The following is a 23,403-nucleotide window of genomic DNA, read 5'->3' as shown; positions in this document are numbered from 1 at the left end:
ATTAACCACCAACCTCCATATATACCCTCATTAACCACCAACCTCCATATATACCCTCATTAACCAGCAACCTCCATATATACCCTAATGTATACCCTCCTTAACCACCAACCTCCATATATACCCTAATGTATACCCTCCTTAACCACCAACCTCCATATATACCCTAATGTATACCCTCCTTAACCACCAACCTCCATATATACCCTAATGTATACCCTCCTTAACCACCAACCTCCATATATACCCTAATGTATACCCTCCTTAACCACCAACCTCCATATATACCCTAATGTATACCCTCCTTAACCACCAACCTCCATATATACCCTCATTAACCACCAACCTCCATATATACCCTAATGTATACCCTCATTAACCACCAACCTCCATATATACCCTCATTAACCACCAACCTCAATATATACCCTAATGTATACCCTCCTTAACCACCAACCTCCATATATACCCTCATTAACCACCAACCTCCATATATACCCTCATTAACCACCAACATCCATATATACCCTCATTAACCACCAACCTCCATATATACCCTCATTAACCACCAACCTCCATATATACCCTCATTAACCACCAACATCCATATATACCCTCATTAACCACCAACCACCATGTCACAGGATGTTTGTGGCACCTTAATTGGGGAGAACGGGCACATGGGAATGACTGGAGCAATGTCAGTGGAATGGTATCAAATACACCAAACAAATGGTTTCCAGGCCCATTCTCCCCTCAACAGCCTCCACTGCTCCATATATACCCTCACCGCCTGCCCCCACTACATACATATACATTCACAGACTACAGAACACACGCACACACCTCAACCACCTCCCACCCCCCTTCATACACTCTCATTGGATTTCACAGGAGAGCAGGTTATCATCTGTGGTCCTGCTGACTCTGTGTTCAGTCTCTCCTCTCCATTCGTACCAAACAAGCCCCACTCTGGGCAGGTTTCCAGAGGAGGTAGTGGGAGGAAGGGGGGGTTGGCTGATCCTCCCGTCTGTGTTGCTCTTTTCTGGTGTTGAGGCATGGCGTCTCTCCCCCTGACCAGCCAGGGGCCTGGTAATGACTGTGCTTACTGCAGTCCAGGGGGGAGCAGATGGCGACAGATGGACCGCTGTAAGAATCAAGGTGTTGTAGCTACACACGCAGAGCGTTTTGGAACAGCACGGATTCCATTAAACCCCCTATTATGATAATTGTGTTGTGTGTGAAAATGGAGAGTGGGGACTAGGGGTATCTGGGCGTCGACACTGGTAGTTAACATACATGGCTGACTGGATATTCTTAGCATACTGACAATGTATGATAATGGTGTGTGTGTGTGTGTGTGTGTGTGTGTGTGTGTGTGTGTGTGTGTGTGTGTGTGTGTGTGTGTGTGTGTGTGTGTGTGTGTGTGTGTGTGTGTGTGTGTGTGTGTGTGTGTGTGTGTGTGTGTGTGTGTGTGTGTGTGTGTGTGTGTGTGTGTGTGTGTGTGTGTGTGTGGGCTCTCACACACATGCCCTCCCAGCATGATCTCTGACCTCATCTCTGAGCTGAATACAGATGAGAATATCTCTGCAACATAGGATCGTATACCCCTGTCGTGTCTTTGGACATGCCGGATTGAGTGATATGACATGCTATTCTATAAAATAATTTCTCAGTAATTAATATTACCTGATTGAGCTAATAATGTAAATGTAATTAACTAGAGAGTCGGGCACCACAAAATCATATTTATAGAGCTGTTATCTTCCGAATAAACTCTTAAAGACCTAGTAATATTTTACATCAATAGCAGTCAATATTAATCGTCATCTTAATTCAGTCTCATCTGAAAGTTGTCAATTCTTGGTTATCTACACGAACCCTGGCTAACAAGTTGAATCAGCAATACAAAATTGGGTTTAATTATTTATTTACTAAATACCTAACTAATCACACAGAATTACACATACACTTAATTAAATCATAACTTGATTACAAATTACGTCATAAAGGAAAACGTCCCTAGCGGACGGAACAGATATGACAGCTTGTTACACAAAAGAAAAGGGTCTGGGTTTGAGTGAAAGAGCGGGAAGACTGAGGAACAAAGGGCGAAGCTGTGCTATCGTAAATACAGTATCTTATGCATTCTAAATTACCCCCCATTTTGAAAAGGAAAATGCAATAAATATTTACTCTGAGCTGCGCTTCGGTAGGTTGGTGGTAGATGGAAGGCCGTGTTGCCCAACCGAGTCCTTTGTCCTTTGAAGAATGTCTCTGGTGGCCAATTGCATACGTTGTAGTAACGTCGTTGTGTGATAGACGGGATACTCTGTCTGTTCCTTCCTAACCCTCGTTTGCATATGCTGTTGCCAACTCAACAGCTAGGAGGTATCACTTCTGTAGTGAATAAGAGTTCAAAGTTCATACCATTCGCAACCAAAGCTCACGCTGATGTTGGCTTCGTTCTGTAGTTATTATCTGAACCATTCTGACATCGGACCGTCGTCCTCACGTCCTCGGAACAGGAGGTTATATTGTTGTCAAGGGCTTATATAGGAAGGGAGAGGAGGGCGTGTTTGAAAGGTTTTATAGCCCATGTCCCTTCACAGGGGCGGGCCACTGATTAAGCAGAGCCCTATCTTATGAAAACCCAAATCTCACATTTTAGAAGCGAAAATCACATTTCATCCCATCATGAATAATTTCATATTCAAACATTTAAATTGAACAACAATTCCATGTGAATCTACAAACTCTGATGTGTAGACTTTCCACTGTAGAGTTTATGTCATCTTATCATTGATGAGAATGTCTCAGATAACAACCGAACTGACATCATATTCATTAAGTACCACCGCATATGTTCAATTGGTCGGATTACCAGAATATAGTTAATTTCCCCCCACCTTCTGATGTTCCCAGAATCTCTATGTTAACCAAAGGTTTTGCAAATGTAACATCAGTAGGGTAGAGAGAGGAAAAAGGGGGAAAGAGGTATTTATGACTGTCATAAACCTACCCCCAGGCCAACGTCATGACACCCCTGTTCTGTAATAGGAAACAAGAAACCTTCCATTATATACATTATCAACCACACCTTGCTGCTGGTTTCATATACTGCAAAAAAGGCACCTTGATGTACATGCACAGTGGGGAGAACAAGTATTTGATAACCTGCAAAATCGGCAGTGTTTCCTACTTACAAAGCATGTAGAGGTCTGTCATTTTTATCATAGGTACACTTCAACTGTGAGAGACGGAATCTAAAACAAAAATCCAGAAAATCACATTGTATGATTTTGAAGTAATTAATTTGCATTTTATTGCATGACATAAGTATTTGATACATCAGAAAAGCAGAACTTAATATTTTGTACAGAAAAGTACAGAGATCATACGTTTCCTGTAGTTCTTGACCAGGTTTGCACACACGGCAGCATTTTGGCCCACTCCTCCATACATACCTTCTCCAGATCCTTTCTATTGGGTTCAGGTCTGGAAACTGGCTAGGCCACTCCAGGACCTTGAGATGCTTCTTACGGAGCCACTCCTTAGTTGCCCTGGCTGTGTGTTTCGGGTCGTTGTCATGCTGGAAGACCCAGCCATGACCCATCTAACCAATGCTCTTACTGAGGGAAGGAGGTTGTTGGCCAAGATCTCGCGATACATGGCCCCATCCATCCTCCCCTCAATACGGTGCAGTCATCCTGTCCCCTTTGCAGAAAAGCATCCCCAAAGAATGATGTTTCCACCTCCATGCTTCACGGTTGGGATGGTGTTCTTGGGGTTGGACTCATCCTTCTTCTTCCTCCAAACACGACGAGTGGAGTTTAGACCAAAAAGCTCTATTTTTGCCTCATCAGACCACATGACCTTCTCCCATTCCTCCTCTGGATCATCCAGATGGTAATTGGCAAACTTCAGACGGGCCTGGACATGCGCTGGCTTGAGCAGGGGGACCTTGTGTGCGCTGCCAGATTTTATTCCATGATGGCGTAGTGTGTTACTAATAGTTTTCTTTGAAACTGTGGTCCCAGCTCTCTTCAGGTCATTGACCAGGTCCTGCCGTGTAGTTCTGGGCTGATCCCTCACCTTTCTCATGATCATTGATGCCCCACGAGGTGAGATCTTGCTTGGAGCCCCAGACCGAGGGTGATTGACCGTCATCTTGAAATACTTCCATTTTCTAATAATTGCTCCAACAGTTGTTGCCTTCTCACCAAGCTGCTTGCCTATTGTCTTGTAGCCCATCCCACCCTTGTGCAGGTCTACAATTTCAAACATGTACAGTTAATACAGGTAATGAGTGGAGAACAGGAGGGATTCTTAAAGAAAAACGAACAGGTCTGTGAGAGCCAGAATTCTTACTGGTTGGTAGGTGATCAAATACTTAAACATGCAAATTAATTACTTAAAAATCACACAATGTGATTTTCTGGATTTTTGTTTTAGATTCCATCTCTCACAGTTGAAGTGTACCTATGATAAAAAAATTACAGACCTCTACATGCTTTGTAAGTAGGAAAACCTGCAAAATCGGCAGTGTATCAAATACTTGTTCTCCCCACTGTATATTAATTTAATCTCTATAAAATCCCCAGAGAACAAAGTGAAATGAAAATGCTACACGGAAAGGAAAGAGCACACTTTTCAAAGTTCAATTCAGGGATCAAATTAGGAATCAAATAGATCTACATCGATGCCATGACTTGTCTATGGTCTTCATCACTTCAGTTCCTCAATAACACAATAAATATCTAATGACAAACCCGTAATACAAAAATAAAACTATCTCCAACACACAATATAAATAAATCTTAATCAAAGTTTAATTCTCTACTTCTCTTCATCAACGGTGGAGGATGCAACTGTATGCTTCCCAGTTGACATGCTCCAGAATCTGGAGGGGATGAAGCTGGCTCGGTAGTGAGCTCTCTGAGGGGTACATCGGGCGCAAGAGGGGGATGAAGCTGGCTCGGTAGTGAGCTCTCTAAGGGGTACATCTGGGGCGGGAGGGGATGAGGCTGGCTCGGTAGTGAGCTCTCTGAGGGGTGCATCTGGGGTGGGAGGGGGATGAAGCTGGCTCGGTAGTGAGCTCTCTGAGTGGTACATCTGGGGCGGGAGGGGGATGAAGCTGGCTCGGTAGTGAGCAATCTAAGGGGTACATCTGGGGTGGGAGGGGGATGAAGCTGGCTCGGTAGTGCGCTCTCTGAGGGGCACATCTGGGGCGGGAGGGGGATGAAGCTGGCTCGGTAGTGAGCTCTCTAATGGGTACATCTGAGGTGGGAGGGGGATACACAGTCTGAGATAATACCTATTCATAGACATACCAGTGATATTCTGCATGCTGTGTATCCTATTTCATACAACATATGACTAATACATACAATATTGTTTTAAGATGGTGATAAATATTTGATTTGGAATCTAGGACCCCTTTATGTTAGCTTGGGGGCGGGGGGTTCTACTAAGCTAACTTTACATTGGTAACGTATTTGATTGGATCCAAACACTCCTTTAAAACATATCGCAATGTGCGACTGACTGATGACCGACAGTAGCAAGAGGTTTGTTTGCTTAGTTAAAGCTTCCTGTCCTTGAATCTGGCCTCCACAATCCCCCAACCTCAAACAAATTGAGATGGTTTGGGATGACTCAAAAGCAGCCAATAATTGCTAGGCATATGTGGGAACTCCTTCAAGACTGTTGGAAAAGCATTCCGGGTGAAGCTGGTTGAGAGGATGCCAAGAGTGTGCAAAGCTGTCATCAAGGAAAAGGGTGACTATTTGAAAAAACACTTTTTTGGTTACTCCATAATTCCATATTTGTTATTACATATTGTTGATGTCTTCACTATTATTCTACAATGTAGAAAATAGTGAAAATAACGAACAACTCTTGAATGAGTAGGTCTTCTAAAACTTTCGACTGGTAGCGTACCTGTTTGGTGAGTGTGTTGAGGTAGATATTTGATCAGTGCGTTGGGGTACCTGTTTGGGTGATGTGGGTTGATGTAGATGTCGTCAGCGTGTCTCCTGATGAAGTCCTTGGAGATAAGGATGCACTCGGCCCCCTGAGACACCAGCGTCAAGGAGCAGGTGTCCTCAAACACCAGGTAGTCCTTGAAAAGGGGAAGGGGACTACATTTACCACAGGGGTGGTGGGTGGATATGGTTTGTTAATTGGGATGGAGAGTGTGTGCTGTTGCATGCTGGGATTTGTATTTTTGATTGGTTGAATTGTGAAGAATTTAACTGAGTTTGGGGTTGTTTGGATCATTTGAGATTAATCAGGACATAATATCTGGCTGGGATGAACGATTCACTCACCAAGACATCTCCTTTGGTCTGTGTCTGTAGGCTGATGTAAAGCTTGCGTTGTGTCTGGGTCAAGAGCTGGGTCTGGATCTGGAGCTGGAGCTTAGGGGTTCATGGTGGGGAGTGACCTGGAGTGAGGGACCTCTCAGTGGGTGGAGAGACTCTCCCATCCCCCTCTCTGGAGGTCTGTTGGTAAGTCACAGGCATGGGCAGGGGAGTAGCCACCTCTCTAGAGCGCCCCCCAGAGGACAGCGCTGACTTTCTCTCCACACACACCTGAGGACACACCTGAAGACAGGACAGAGTAGCAGTTAACCTCCTAGAGTTGATTGACTCAGGGGTCCATCAATCTAAATTACATAACAAAAAAATCCCCATAAAATCCTGTCAGTTTAAACTAGAGATACGTTTTTTTGCATTGGATGCATCTCAATCCGCCAGTATCTCACTTCCGCGGTTTCATCTGCGGTGAAAGGTGACAAAGCTAGAGTGTTTGTCAGCCCATGAGACATCCCGAAAATCAGTCTTCCCACGTAAACTTCTGTAGCGTATGAACGATTTGACCTAAAAAACTATCATGACCACTCTATGGAAAGAGGGGGCTCTCAGGTGAGAATCTCGTTTTGTTCTATGACCCCCGCAAGTGTCAGGAGACCCATCTGAAATGGGTACCTTCGATGTGCCAACTTCTGTTTGGTAGCATCCGAACCGTTTGGGCTACAAACTAATGGGACTAGTGAAAAGGGGAGATTCTCATGTTCTCTGTTTTGCTCTACGACCCCTACAATCGTCACGGGACACGTCTGAAGGGAACCGGTACCAGTTTAGAAAACTAATGGAAGTATGAGGGTTTCTTGTGATTTATTTTTTCACTGTCCTTTTGACTGTCCTAGTAGTAAAATCCAAAACCAATATTTTATCAAATATTTATTATATAATTTGTTTTGATACCTAAATTTGTTTTGATTCCTAAATTTCCAAATCAAATAGCCATTGTATGATCATCTTTAAAAACTATTCCATCTGTCAGTTTAGCACCCCCCACCCCCATGTCTTAGACTCTATATAAATGAAACATATTCTTTATCTCCCCACTCGTTTTATTTCTTTACTATTCAATCATCAATGTAGGCGTGTAAATCGGCCCTTTAATCTTTTGTAGTTTAAATATTGCTATTATTATTATCATCTATCCTGCAGTCCATACTCAGGTTTCCGCTGGGTTTTCTTATCTTTGTAGTCCAACCACCTGAAAGCATTCAAAACACAAACACAATTCATATAATTCAATCAGCAAGCAGTCATGCTGGCTAACGTAATTACAAGAAAACATGCTATAAAGGAAATACGGTCGAAAGGAACATGTTTTTTTGTCCAAACAAAAGCTCATGTAGGACGACAATCATCCTCTATACACTACCGTTTCTCTACCTCCCACTGTGAAGCGTGGCGCAATGACATTTAATCAAACTATTCCAGCCGTTCTGGAGAACAGCATGGCCTTTAAATGCTCCTCAAACTTTCATTACATAAGTGTCTCTTTCAACCACAACACTGGTGTAGTACCAAAACACACTCTGCATCTCCAGTTTCCCCTAAGCCCCAGCAGTAAACACAAGCACTTCATTTTCCCTCTCATAAGAAGTAACAGCATAGCCTTGTAAAATTGCCTTCCTGTTGAGTTAATTATTTGAGCCCCCCCCCCGATAGCTAATGGCACCCATGAAATACTGTTGTTGTTTTTTCATTTTTGATTAAATAAATTGCTAAGTAGATCCTCTGTGAGAGTTGATAGTGGCATATGTAAATGACAGTGTGCTGTCACCACAGTGATATGGTTTGAAAACAGGCTTTGAATAATTCAAATTAGACCTCAGACTATAAACAAACACTTCCAGATGTCCTGCTGGTTTACTGGCCCTCCCTGACCCTAGACACACACACACACACACACACACACACACATTATTGAGGAGTGGTGTCACGCCCTGACCATAGAGATCCATTGTTTCTCTATGGTGTATTAGGTCAAGGCGTGACTGGGGGTGATCTAGTTTATTTATTTCTATGTGGTGTTTTGGTTTATTTTCTATGTTGGTGATTTGAATGATTCCCAATTAGAGGCAGCTGGTTATCGTTGTCTCTAATTGGGGATCATATTTAGGTTGCATTTTTCCCACCTGTGATTGTGGGATATTATTTTGTGTTTTGTGCATGTGCACCACATATTCACCTTTCGTTGTTAGTTTATTGATTTATTGTTGCTAAGTTTCACTTTATAATAAATATGTGGAACTCAACATCCGCTGCGCCCCTGGTCCGTCTCTCCTCACGTACGTAACAAGTGGAGGCAGGGTTTTGCAGCTGAGTGTTTCTTAAGAAGCGGAACCGTGCCCTAGATATAAAACAACTACATGTGTTACATAGGTAATTTACAGTTTTTTTCAATCACTTTGGCACTAATTTAAGAACCTTGTGGTCATTTTTCAAAACTCTAGACACAAAACTCAAAACGGTCATCACTTGTAACACAGGCTGTCCAATGTTCAAAACATTGCATTGTGCTTTCATATCTTTAAAGAAACCTTTCACTTGCAGAATCATCGGTTCAAATAACTCATTTATCATGAAATACCATAGGAACATTCATTTAGATCACCCACACACAAGATACGGAGAGTTTCACTGTGTAGTTGTTCGTACAATCATTAAATATCGTAGTACAAAATATGTGATACATGTTTCATAATAGTACTACACGTGAATACATCACTGTAAAATGACTAGTAGAGAGAACACTGCAGAGACAGTGGAATCATTGAACAATATCTGAAATGTGTTCATGAAGTACAATAAAATCACAGCATAGGTTTCTTTGAATCAAAGCAAAAATAATTAGCTACAAAAAATGTCAAAAACTACAGTAAAACATCAACTGCAGTGTTCCTCACCTGGCTTACTATAAAAAGCTAAACAAATGATTGATTACTGTACTTCTATATTTCTATCAGCCATGTCTTCTCATCCACATCACAATGTGTCACACCTGCTCCGGCTCTTCCCCCATCGTGCTCGAGGGGGCCGGGCTCCCCAGCATTACGCACTCCTGCCACCATCATTACGCACCTCTGCTTCCCTTGTCACGCGCATCAGTGATCATTTGCACTCACCTGGACTCAATCACCTGTTATTTCCTTCCCTATATCTCTCTGTCCCCCAGCTCTGTTCCCAGCTTCCACATTAACGTCCGTAAGACGTTTTGTCACCCATGTGCTGACGCTGTTCCTGTCTTGTTCCTTGTCTGTTCCTCATTAAATATTTGACTCCGCGTACCTGCTTCTCGACTCCAGCGTCGGACCTTACACAATGGATGTTTTCATTAGCTAAACATCTTGGGAAGAATATTTGGGCATGAATCCAGGCCTGACACTGGTCTGCCATGATGTTATTGCTTGCCTCATCCATGGACAGAAGAAGGGTGGCTTGTTCGTGAGGGCGCCTATCATATACCTTCCACCTCCATGTGGAGAAAAATTCCTCAATCGGGTTAAGGAAAGGAGAGTATGGGGGTAAGTACAGGATGGTAAATTGTGGATGGGCCTGAAACCATGCTTCCACCATTTGAGCATGGTGGAACCTGACATTATCCCACACAATGACATAGTTCACACCATCAGCTCTACAGACCTGATTTAGCTCATCAAGGAAGGTTACAAGGAGAGCTGCATTATATGATCCAATACCAAGTCTGCATCCCACCACACCATCTTCCAATATAGCTGCACACATGGTGATGTTGGCCCCACGTTGTCCAGGTACTTGGATGATTGTCCGCTGGCAAATGAAATTCCGACCTCTCCAACATGTCTTGGCCAGGTTGAAGCCTGCCTCATCCAAAAAGAGGAATTTGTGATGGTTTTTGTCAGCATCCAGCTCCATCACCCTCTAAAAAGACAGTTTGGAAAGAGAATTACTGATTACAATGATGTAGAATTTGGGGGGAATTTTTCACAACAGGCATCTTGAAACTGAACATACCTGAACATACTCAGTCCTCAGTTGCTTCACTCTGTCTGCATTTCTTTCAAAGGGCACATGGTATAGCTGTTTTAGAGACACCTGGTGCCTTTTCAGCATGCAGGCAATAGTCAGCTAACTTATGGCTACCACATTGTTGAACATGTCATCATTGTCCAAGATGTGCTGCAGAATTTCTGAATGGCGAATATCATTTCTGGCCCGAACCAAATTGACCACAGCCCGCTCTTGTTGGTCAGTCAGAATTTTGCCTCTGCCTCCCCTTATTTGTCCTAGTCTCAATTCTGCAGGGAAAATGACAGTAAGAACACATTAAGTCACATCACCTAATCTGTGGTACACATTGGCATGCAGTATACAGTCATTTGACAGTTGAGAGTAGCCTAATGTTTAGTGCATGCTGAAGACTTACCGGTTCCCATTGCGGAAAGGTCTGATGATTGAGGCCACGGTTGATCTTCTGAGGTTTGGTTGAATCATTGTAGCTGCCTCAGTCATTGTCATACCATGATTTACGACATGGTCTACAACTTTTGCTTGGATTTCATTGGACACTCCTTGCTGTTGCTGCCCATGTCTTGGTCCGTGGCCTTGTCCTCTACCATGTTCCCCCCACACCTCTCAAACGAGGCCCATAACCACCTCTCAGAAGGGGCGCTTGTCCCCTGCCATTCCATTGACCACCATGTCTTCCTCCTCCCACTGCTTGACCTCTATTGTGAACTGGATCACCTGCTGGCTCCATGTTATCACTATGTTGTTGTAGGTGGATACCACTCATTTCACTCTATACTCGTACCACAATGTGAAATCAATCATCAGTAACGAGTTGGCAGTATTGGAAAAGCATTTACAAGGGCCTGCATACATACACTCACTGGCCACTTTATTAGGTACACCTGTGTGTTAACTCAAATGGCCTGTTCCTTCGAACAGCGAATCATGTGGCTGCCTGCAACTCAATATATAGAGTATATAGAGTAGAGAGCTTTAGTTGTTGTTCTGTTTAAAACAGTGGTGTGCAGAAGGGCATCTCTTAACGTACTACACTGAATAATTCAGGCTGTTGTGGCAACAATAGGGGATCCTACCCAGTACTAGATAGGTGTACCTAATAAAGTAGGTCTGAAACTAAATCTGAAAACATGGTCTGGAAAAGTGGTACATGGGACCATAGAAACAGTGTCTGATAAAGAATGATGATGAAATATTACATCAATAGATAAAGTTGTGTCATTTTGAACAGGTGATTTTAGTTCAATGAACAAATGATCTTAGCTTTGTGTATTGTATCCAAGCAATTAGAAAAAGTGTCTAGATTTTTGAAAAATCACATCCATGTTCTGAAATGAGTGCCAAAGTGATTGTAAAAAACTGTAACAAAGACAAACACAGAAGATCTTGTGCCCATTGATATGACTGTGTCCCTCCTGAATACAACGCCAAGGTGAGGGAAACAGAATTCAATAAGGGACCGAAAAGGTCCATACAGATGTAGGGTTTTAATTTGATCCCTCTTGTGCTGGTGAACATTTTTCCACTTTGAAAAACTCTCCACACAATAACTCACATTATTCACATTATTTTCCTGCTGCATCAAACTGGCTCAAATTAAGATCCTACATCTGTACACCACAAAACCCAAAGGAAACTACCTTAGCCCGTTTTTACTACCTTAGCCCTCTATTTACTCTCCCTGTAACAGTAATTTCATTCATATAAAACCACTCCAATCTGAATTAATTTTCCAAATACATAAAAAACAGTGGTAAATTCAATATGGCGAGGAAACCCATTGTGCATTTCTGAGTTCCACGCCAGAGAATACTGAGTCAGCCTCCAGAACAGTGTGTTTTTTCCATAGACCTCCTCGGGTTCTGCCTGCTAGCCTGAGGCCACATTATTTTAATTCTAAGTTAGCATGTTTCTGTTCAATGTCACCATTAAATAGACTTCATTGGAGTTTAAGATTATTTTCTACTTCCGTCCCGGCTGTATATTGACTTGAGGAAAACGAGTTGTGTAGCTAAGTAAGTTAGCTACCTGTTGTGTGTACCAGTGATAGGGTTGCCTTGGGAGGAAGTAGAAAAGTATCCATTTACATGATCTCAGCAAAGCCAATAGGAGTACAGCCAGTACAGCTGCCCTCAGACAATAAGACGGACAATAGTTCCCGAAGTTTTAGGGACAGTTTCCCAGACAGAGATTAAGCCTAGTCCTGGATTTTAAAAAACATGCTTTCAATGGAAAATGTCCATTGAGATTCATTTTTAGTCCAGGATATGGCTTAATATATGTCTGGGAATCTGTTTTGTAGTGTTTTGTGACCCATCTATAGCCTTATGATATTCTTATGACCTTCTGGATAACCTTAACAATGTTTCAAGCGGCATGTTTCACTGCCCAGTCTGCAACTATGACCCACCAGGTGCTCTTAAACAAATATAGTGCCCCCTACTGTGTGAAGGACTGTAAACCCCACAGTTCAACTGTATGAACAGATCCACCCACCTGAAGAACGCATGCAGACACACCCCTGTGTTGTTGGTCGGGAGCTTGTCCAGGAGCCAACCCCTGAAAACCTCAATCTTTTATAGGAAGTCAAGGAATTCTGGCCCATTGCTACCTTCGACACTCACTCAATGTGTCTTTGAAGTCCTTCAGAATGAGGTGAGGACAAAAAGTGTTCAGAATAATAATAAGTGAGATTCAGCCAGTCATTCAGTCATTCATTCAGTCATTCATTTAATCATTAATTAATTAATTCAGTGAGACATTCATTCAGTTGGTGAGACCGTGATAAGGAGTGAAACAGTCTCGTTGTGACGTCGTTGTGACAGACAGTGGCCTTCCTCCTTGCACCATTCAAAATGGCCACCTCTTGGAACCATTCCAGTCAGGTTACAATAACAATACAATAAGGTTATAATAACGCAGTGGTGGGCCGTCAGGGCCAACAAGGGCTTCTCTGCTGGCCTAAACATCATCAGAATATATTTTTAAAATATATTTTCCCACAAATATGTATTAAATTATTCCCCAGAATAAGAGTTATACTCTTCATTTCATAGCTTTCCTCTTGGTTGCACTGCTTCCAGCCCCAGGTTGAGATTTGGAGGGCTGGTCTTTATGTTAGATCTTTTATCCAATCATATTCAGCCATCATGTGTTGCCAGGGGTTTAAAATCTGCCCTCAGGCCTTCAGAATCAACAGTGCGGGCGCTTGTAGCTTAAAGTGAATGAAAATTAAAATTTAGTGTCAACCAATCAGCTTTAGAGTTGGCTATTGTACACCTGCTGGCTGGCTCCAGTGTTACACAGGAGCTAGCATGTTTTTTGATTGCACGTCTTTTGATTGGATTACCAATATTGAGAGGCAAGTCCTATGGGCAGGTCTATGCAGAACTAGGAAACTGAATTTGATAAACAAATTAATTTGCGTACTACTAAGCTGTTTTTTCAACCCACAATGGCGGAAGGAGGAGAAGATATCGATTTGGTCGAGGATATAATTATAACGCCATTCTCAAGACAAACTTTTCAAGAAAAGTTAGACACTGAAAGAAGAGGTCGCCCGACGCCGACGCTACAAAGCCTGTCACAGGCGGGAAAGGGGTTTGTTTGCCACTTTCAAAGTTCCAACTACGAGCGCTATCAATGGCTAACAGGCTCCGAGAAGCACTGCAAACTGTACTGCTGGGAAACCTATTATTTGCAGGTGATCGATTTGGTGTTTGGAGCCACACTGGCTTTGCAAACTTGAGTTGTCTAAGCAAGGCAGCAACGAGACACCAAAGTACGGCTGGGCACTTACAAGCAATGGTGCTTTTGAAAACTTTTGGGGACACCCGAGTGGATCTACAGCTCAACGAACAAGCGCGCAGGGCAACAGAGCTGCACAATGAAAAGGTGAAGAAAAATAGGGAAATATTGAAAAGACTCATTGATTGTGTCATGTTTTTGGGTAAACAGGAACTGTATTTTTTATTTTTTGGGGGACTTAAAGTTTGTGGACCAGAAATGGATAAAAGAAGAATATGAATATAACTCTGTTGCACTCGACTATGTTCTTGCCTATTAGTTGAACTGTACTGTATTGTACTCTTCCCCTGCAATTCTCTGAATAAAAATGTCAATTTCAAGGTGACGCAACGCCTGGTTATACTGCGTTTCTGTCTAAATGTATAGTGTCTAGAACCATGGCATCATAATGATGGTAATAAGAAGTGGATTAATTCGGGTGGGACTGTGTAGGACCTCACTGAAGGCCCAGGCCCCAGGCCCACGGCACGCCACTGTAATAACGTCATATTAGAAGGTTAGAAAAATAGTTTTGCTTTGCATTTTTGGTCAATGTAAAGAGGTCCAGGGGTCAAAGGGATAGTAAAACTGACCCCGGAGCTCCTGCCAGTCTGGAGGAAGGCAGCAGTCTTGTGGCTGATCTCTCCTGTGTGCTGGTCCACACACTTGTTAGAGACCAGGGCCAGACCTCGCAGGATCAGACGGAAGTTCTGAGGGCCCTGACAAATGATAACTCGACCAGTGACCAAAACTGGACACAAGAATACACACATCAATATGTTACTGTAGATAAGTTTATCACAAGGTGTCACATATACACAAAATATGTATTCTTCTCTGAAACCATTTGGCTCGAATGTGGTCAGAACTCATAAAAAAATACTTCTGCCTTATAAATACTCACACACTTCCCATATCAGCCCACGGAGGCCAGTCTGAGCTGCATGGCTGAGGGATACTCAGTGTGGCCAAGAACCAAGAGAACCATAACAACATACAGGAACTCAAGTCCTTTTGTTCACCTGACTCAAAATTCCTCACAATCAAATGCCGACCGCATTATCTACCAAGAGAATTCATAATTACAGTTGTGTATATTCCCCCCAAGCAGACACATCGACGGCCCTGAAATAACTTCATTCGACTCTATGTAAACTGGAAACCACATATCCTGAGGCTGCATTTATTGTAGCTGAGGATTTTAACAAGGCTAATCTGAAGACAAGGCTCCCTAAATTCTATCAGCATATCGATTGCACTACCCGGGCTGGCAAAACCCTAGATCATTGTTATTCTAACTTCCGCGACGCATATAAGGCCCTCCCCCACCCTCCTTCGGAAAAGCTGACCACGATTCAATTTTGTTGCTCCCAGCCTATAGACAGAAACTAAAACAGGAGGCACCTGAGCTCTGGCGGGTTCGGCTAATCGGATTCCACTCTTCAAGATTGCTTCGATCACATATCATATGTTTCGCATAGCGTCGAACAACAACATTGATGTATACACTGATTCAGTGAGTGAGTATATTAGCAAGTGCATCGGTGATGTTATACCCACAGCGTCTATTAAAACATTCTCCAACCAGAAACCGTGGATTGATGGCAGCATTCGCGCAAAACTGAAAGCGCAAACCACTGCTTTTAATCAGGGCAAGGTGACCGGAAACATGACCGAATACAAAAAGTGTAGCTATTCCCTCCACAAGGCAATCAAACAAGCTAAGCGTCAGTATAGAGACAAAGTAGAGTCGCAATTCAACGGCTCAGACACGAGAGGTATGTGGCAGGGTCTACAATCAATCACGGACTACAAAAGAAAACCCAGCCCCGTCGCGGACCACCATGTCTTGCTCCCAGACAGACTAAACAACTTCTTTGCTCGCTTTGAGGACAATACAGTGCCACTGACACGGCCCGCTACCAAAACCTGCGGGCTCTACTTCACTGCAGCCAACTTGAGTAAAACATTTAAACGTGTAAACTCTCGCAAGGCTGCAGGCCCAGACGGCATCCCCAGCCGCGTCCTCAGAGCATGCGCTGACCAGCTGGCTTGTGTGTTTACGGACATATTATCCCATATATATCCTTATATATATATCCTTATCCCAGTCTACTGTTCCCACATGCTTGAAGAGGGCCACCATTGTTCCTGTTCCCAAGAAAGCTAAGGTAACTGAGCTAAACGACTACCGCCCCGTAGCACTCACTTCCGTCATCATGAAGTGCTTTGAGAGACTAGTCAAGGACCATATCACCTCCAACCTTCCTGACACCCTAGACCCAATCCAATTTGTTTACCGCCCCAATAGGTCCACAGACGACGCAATCGCAATAACACTGCACACTGCCCTAACCCATCCATGGACAAGATGAATACCTATGTAAGAATGCTGTTCATCGACTACAGCTCAGCATTTAACACCATAGTACCCTCCAAACTCGTCATTAAGCTCGAGACCCTGGGTCTCAACCCGCCCTGTCCAGCTGGGTACTGGACTTCCTGACGGGCCGCCCCCAGGTGATGAGGGTAGGTAGCAACATCTCCACCCCGCTGATCCTCAACACTGGGTCCCCACAAGGGTGCGTTCTCAGCCCTCTCCTGTACTACCTGTTCGCCATGCACGCCTCCAACTCAATCTTCAAGTTTGCAGACGACACTACAGTGGTAGGCTTGATTACCAACAATGACGAGACTGCCTACAGGGAGGAGGTGAGGGCCATCGGAGTGTGGTGTCAGGAAAATAACCTCACACTCAATGTCAAGAAAACAAAGGAGATGATCGTGGACTTCAGGAAACAGCAGAGGGAGCAGCCCCCTATCCACATCGGCGGGACAGTAGTGGAGAGGGTGGAAAGTTTTAAGTTCCTCGGTGTACACATCACGGACAAACTGAAGTGGTCCACCCACACAGACAGCGTGGTGAAGAAGGCGCAGCAGCGCTCAATGTTAAGCGCAGCAGCGCTCAATGTTAAAACACTCACAAACTTTTACAGATGCACAATCGAGAGCATCCTGTCTGGCTGTATCCCAGCCTGGTATGGCAACTGCTCTGCCCATAACCTTAAGGCTCTCCATAGGGTAGTGAGTCCAAGGACACAACACATCACCAAAAGGGGGTCAAACTACCTGCCCTCCAGGACATCAAATAATATTACTAAAAATATTTAGATTTATGAAATCACAAGTACAATATTGCAAAACACAGCTTAGCCTCTTGTTAATCCACCTGTTGTGTCAGATTTTGAAAATATGCTTTACAGCGTAAGCAATCCAAGCGTTTGTGTAAGTTTATCGATCGCTCGACAAAACATTATGAACACCTAGCATCCCAGTAGCTTGGTCACGAAAATCAGAAAAGGAATCAAATTAATTGTTTACCTTTGATGATCTTTGGATGTTTTCACTCATGAGACTCCCAGTTACACAATAAAATGTTCCTTTTGTTCCATAAAGATTATCTTTATATCCAAAATACCTCCGTTTGTTTGGCACGTTATGTTCAGAAATCCACAGGAAAGAACGGTCACGACAACGCAGACAAATTCCAAATAGTATCTGCAATGTCCACAGAAACATGTCAAACGTTTTTTATAATCAATCCTCAGGTTGTTTTTAAAATATATAATTGATCATATATCAACCGCAACTGTCTTTTTCAGTAGGAGAGGGAAAGGCAATGGCTGCCCAAACTCTGTTGCGCCAAGCAAAACGCTGCTGGCACCCGGCCATATAATGACGCGATGTTATCTTTCTTGCTCATTTTTCAAAATAAAAGCCTGAAAGGAGGAAGCGATAGGTAAAGCGATAAGAAAAGGAATCTGGTTGATATCCCTTTAAATGGAGCAAAGGCAGGCTAACATGGAGTTTTCAAAGTAGAAGCCACTTCCTGGTTTGATTTACCTCAGGGTTTCGCCTGCAATATCAGTTCTGTTATACTCACAGACAATACTCACAGACAATACAGTTTTGGAAACTTTAGAGTGTTTTCTATCCTAATCTGTCAATTATATGCATATTCTATCATACTGACTCAACTCTAGCCACTTTAAACAATGCCACTTTATATAATGTTTACATACCCTACATTACTCGTCTCATATGTATATACTGTACTCTATACCATCTACTGCATCTTGCCGTTCGGCCATCACTCATTCATATATATATTTATGTACATATTCTCATTCATTCCTTTACACTTGTGTGTATAAGGTAGTTGTGAAATTGTTAGGTTATATCACTTGTTAGATATTACTGCATGGTCGGAACTAGAAGCACAAGCATTTCGCTACACTCACATTAACATCTGCTAACCATGTGTATGTGACAAATAGAATGTGATTTGATTTGAACCCAGAGAACTAAGAAGGATCCTGAGCAGTGGTGGTGGTGGGGGGGTTACGGTGGTTGAGCTGCCCAGAGAACTAAGAAGGATCCGGAGCAGTGGTGGTGGTGGTGGTGGGGGGGGTTTACGGTGGTTGAGCTGCCCAGAGAACTAAGAAGGATCCTGAGCAGTGGTGGTGGTGGGGGTTACGGTGGTTGAGCTGCCCAGAGAACTAAGAAGGATCCTGAGCAGTGGTGGTGGTGGGGGGTTACGGTGGTTGAGCTGCCCAGAGAACTAAGAAGGATCCTGAGCAGTGGTGGTGGTGGGGGGGGTTACAGTGGTTGAGCTGCCCAGAGAACTAAGAAGGATCCTGAGCAGTGGTGGTGGTGGTGGGGGTTACGGTGGTTGAGCTGCCCAGAGAACTAAGAAGGATCCTGAGCAGTGGTGGTGGTGGGGGGGGGGTTACGGTGGTTGAGCTGCCCAGAGAACTAAGAAGGATCCTGAGCAGTGGTGGTGGTGGTGGTGGGGGGGGTTACGGTGGTTGAGCTGCCCAGAGAACTAAGAAGGATCCTGAGCAGTGATGGTGGTGGGGGGGGGGTTACGGTGGTTGAGCTGCCCAGAGAACTAAGAAGGATCCTGAGCAGTGGTGGTGGTGGGGGGGGGTTTACGGTGGTTGAGCTGCCCAGAGAACTAAGAAGGATCCTGAGCAGTGGTGGTGGTGGTGGGGGGTTTACGGTGGTTGAGCTGCCCAGAGAACTAAGAAGGATCCTGAGCAGTGGTGGTGGTGGGGGTTTACGGTGGTTGAGCTGCCCAGAGAACTAAGAAGGATCCTGAGCAGTGGTGGTGGTGGTGGGGGGTTTACGGTGGTTGAGCTGCCCAGAGAGGGTGAAGCTGTGTTGTGTTGATGTGCTCCAACACTCCTACCTCATTGCTGGCTCTGTACCAGAACACATCAAACAGCAGGTTGTGGTTCCAGGTGGCAACAGCCCGGGTGGTGAGCTCAACAAAGGACAGCTTCTCTGTCTGGGGCGCAGCATAGTCTCTGGGTGGTAATACACATTTGCAACAGTAAATGCACACATGTACAAACATTGCATGAGATTGTGTGTGTGTGTGTGTGTGTGTGTGTGTGTGTGTGTGTGTGTCTGCGTATGTTAAAGCTACATCAGAGACATCTGGAACAAGACTCACTTCGTTTAAAAAACACATCTGCCTTCCATATTCAATGATTTTCAGACAGACAGCAACAGTTCTACCTCTCTACCTCCCTCCCTCCCTCCCTGACTATCACTCCCACTCCTCCGATCTTCTCTATCACACATCCACCTGCTCATATACTGACATGGTCATTCAGGACAGAAGCCCGCTCAGTGTATCATATCTCAGGTCCGACACTGGAGATAGCTGCCGGTTCCAACCAGACTGGGATGGATTGAGAGAGGTATGGATGGATGCAGAGGGCGCAGTGAGGTGCAACAAGGCACAGCCAGGGACAGAACGGCCTGAATGTGGGCAGTGAGGCGTGAATTTGTTAATCTGGTAATCCTGGTCAGCAAACACAGATTAGAGAGAGAGCTGTCTGATATCAATCATTAGCAGTCCAACCCTACAGAGACCATTGCTGTGTGTACCAACGAGTAGCTAGATAAACTATACTGCATTCACTAGAAACTAGAGGCACTTCACACAGTGAATGGGTCTGATGCACTGCAATACCAAGGTGGTGAAAAAGAGTGTTTGAGAAACAGAGATTGTGTGTATGCCGGGTGGTACTTGAGTGATACTTGCTTGTACATTTTGATCATGTTACAGACTAACTGCACAGCGAGAACTGCACTGCGAAACTTCTGAAGTCTCTGTGGATGGACACACACACTCATTAGAGCAGAAAGTATCAGGGAGACATTGGTTCACATTGATATGAGTGATATTTGGAGTGAGGCTGTCTGATTGTTGTGAAACTGAGGGAATAGCACAGGGCTAGCAGGCTATTAAGAGAACAGAGTGGAGCAGAGCAGGGCTAGCAGGCTATTAAGAGAACAGAGTGGAGCAGAGCAGGGATAGCAGACTGTTAAGAGAACAGAGTGGAGCAGAGCAGGGCTAGCAGGCTATTAAGAGAACAGAGTGGAGCAGAGCAGGGATAGCAGGCTGTTAAGATAACAGAGTGGAGCAGAGCAGGGCTAGCAGTCTATTAAGAGAACAGAGTGGAGCAGAGCAGGGCTAGCAGTCTATTAAGAGAATGGAGTGGAGCAGAGCAGGGCTAGCAGGCTGTTAATAGAACAGAGTGGAGCAGAGCAGGGCTAGCAGTCTATTAAGAGAATGGAGTGGAGCGGAGCATAGATAGCAGGCTGTTAATAGAATAGAACAGAGTAGGGCAGAGTAGAGCTGGACAAATGTGAGGAGGCAGCCAAGCCTGATCTTGGAACAGCTTCAAATCTGATCCCGGTCCAGCAGTAAAACCACACACATGCAGGTAGATGGTGATTTTCTGTCTGTTCACTAGGTTCTATACTTTTCTAGGAACAGAATATTAGAAAAGGAAAAAGAACATGAGAGAAAAAAACGTTTTTAGTCGCACCGTACTGGTCATGTTTTAGTATATATGAAATTGTCAGACAGGTTACATGTGCTGCAATAAAAGTTGTGAGGGGCTTTTCTTCTTGTCTTTCCCTTTGGATGTCCAAAATGTCCAAGCTCTACACTCTCCATAGTATTGCCCCCCCCCCCCACCCAATGGATCACCCTCTGCATCAAAAGAACCAGATTAAACAATGATGCCATTTGTCTGCTTGAAATTAAAACTCAACGCCTCATTAAGACTAAGTACTGGCATATCCTAAGTGACACCAAATTCGTCGACCAGAAAAAACAACAACATTTAATTGGTTTGAACGCACTACTACACGTAACATCATTGCTGTAAATGGCCACCTGAATGGCCACCAAGCTTTTCCTTGGGGATGTAAGTAGTGGTGGTGCACTAGGTGAAGGCTAGGACAGCTCCGGGGGAAGTTTCCCCAGATCTAGGGCTGACTATGGCCAAATGGAACCCCTCCCCTTCCGAAATTCACAAGATGCCGGGGCACCCCCATTTTCTTTATAACCCTCACACACCTCAGAAGACGGTAAGAACCAATAATCAATACAAAATATGAAACATGTAAATGTTAAAACACGTATTAGGCCACATTTAGCTGACAATCTTGCCTTAGTAAATGTGGTCCATTTTGTCAGTCCGTATCAAAGGTTTCATGCAGTAGTGTCGACCAAACGAGTGTCATTCGTTACTGGTTAAATAGTTAACATAGTCATGAACAGTATTCCCGGAGGCTACTTTATGACTGCCTCCAGACAGCAAGGCTTGTCAGCGGAGCGCCTGGTAGCAGTTTCTCACAGGCACACTCAGGTGTGACCGCACATACATATGTATTCCCTCCCCAAATGCCAAACAGGCTATTTGTCAAACCCTGCTGTGGGTGTGTGATAGATGCGAGGCCAGACGTTGGCTTTGTGGGTTTCTGTTTGCTTAAGCCACTACCCTTCATAGCAGATTTGATTAATGAGTAAATATTAAACATGTCCTGTCAAGCCATTCCTGCACCACAAGGTTTTGTGATTAGGCCTGCCTGCTGCCATGCATGCTTACACTGACACATACACACACACACAATCAAAAATATGTTATAAATCTACTCAAGTAATTTGCATAAGCACACATGCAGCACACACAACCCTACTAACAACCACACACAGATACAAACACATGTTCACCCATCATTCATGTTCTAGTGTAAACAAGTCACAGATTGACACATGCATGCTCATGTTTGTTAGCCACCTTGTTTAATAAACAAATGGTCTTCTATTCGGTACCTTTACAGATTGGGTCTCGGCACATACTAATAATGAACACTAGGTGGAGCTGTTGATGTACTTCAGACATCTAACTATTGTTTGAAGAACTGATGAGAACGAGGGCTGAGAGAGAGAGATGTACATATAAACCCTGGAATACTTTTGCAATGAAGCCATCTGCCGCCATATTGGTATTTCCTGGGAGGAGCAGTCCTCCATGTTTCAAGTACATAATTACATATAATTATTTATTTGTTGTAGTGGGGACAGTAACATTAGTACTCTCAAAAAAAGACTTTAAGGAATACATTTTAATATTGTCGTATGTATGCATTAAGGTGTCTCTAATAGATTAAACTAATGTAGACATTAGTAAATGCATTTCTATAGCTTACTAAATCTGTTTTACAATGGAGGAGGAGCACCGAAATGCCAATGCGATAGCTTCAATACAACAAATGGTCAGTCATCCAGAGTTTATACACATCATTGGAGAGAGAGAGAATAGTATTTTAGCACAGGAGACTATTCTCCATCATGTACAGTGCATTTGGAAAGTATTCAGACCCCTTGACTTTTTCCACATTTTGTTATATTACAGCCTTTTTAATAACATTGATTAAATAGTTAATTTCCCTCATCAATCTACACACAATACCCAATAATGACAAAGCAAAAACAGTTATTATTTTTTTGCACATTTATCAACAACCCCCCCAGAACTATCACATTTACATAAGTATTCAGACCCTTTACTTTGTACTTTGTTGAAACACCTTTGGCAGTGATTACAGCCTCGAGGTTTCTTGGGTATGACACTTCAAGCTTGGTACTCCTGTATTTGGGGAGTTTCTCCCATTCTTCTCTGCAGATCCTCTCAAGCTCTGTCAGGTTGGATGGGGAGCGTTGCTGCACAGCTATTTTCAGGTATCTCCAGTGATGTTTGATCAGGTTCAAGTCCAGGCTCTGGTTGGGCCACTCAAGGACATTCAGAGACTAGTCTCGAAGCCACTCCTGAGTTGTCTTGACTGTGTGCTTAGGGTCGTTGTCCAGTTGGAAGGT

The sequence above is a fragment of the Oncorhynchus tshawytscha genome, linkage group LG14 (genome assembly GCF_018296145.1).
Source record: "Oncorhynchus tshawytscha isolate Ot180627B linkage group LG14, Otsh_v2.0, whole genome shotgun sequence".
In the NCBI taxonomy this organism is placed as follows: domain Eukaryota; kingdom Metazoa; phylum Chordata; class Actinopteri; order Salmoniformes; family Salmonidae; genus Oncorhynchus; species Oncorhynchus tshawytscha.
The sequence above is the reverse complement of the archived record's forward strand: the minus strand, read 5'-3'. Positions refer to the sequence as shown.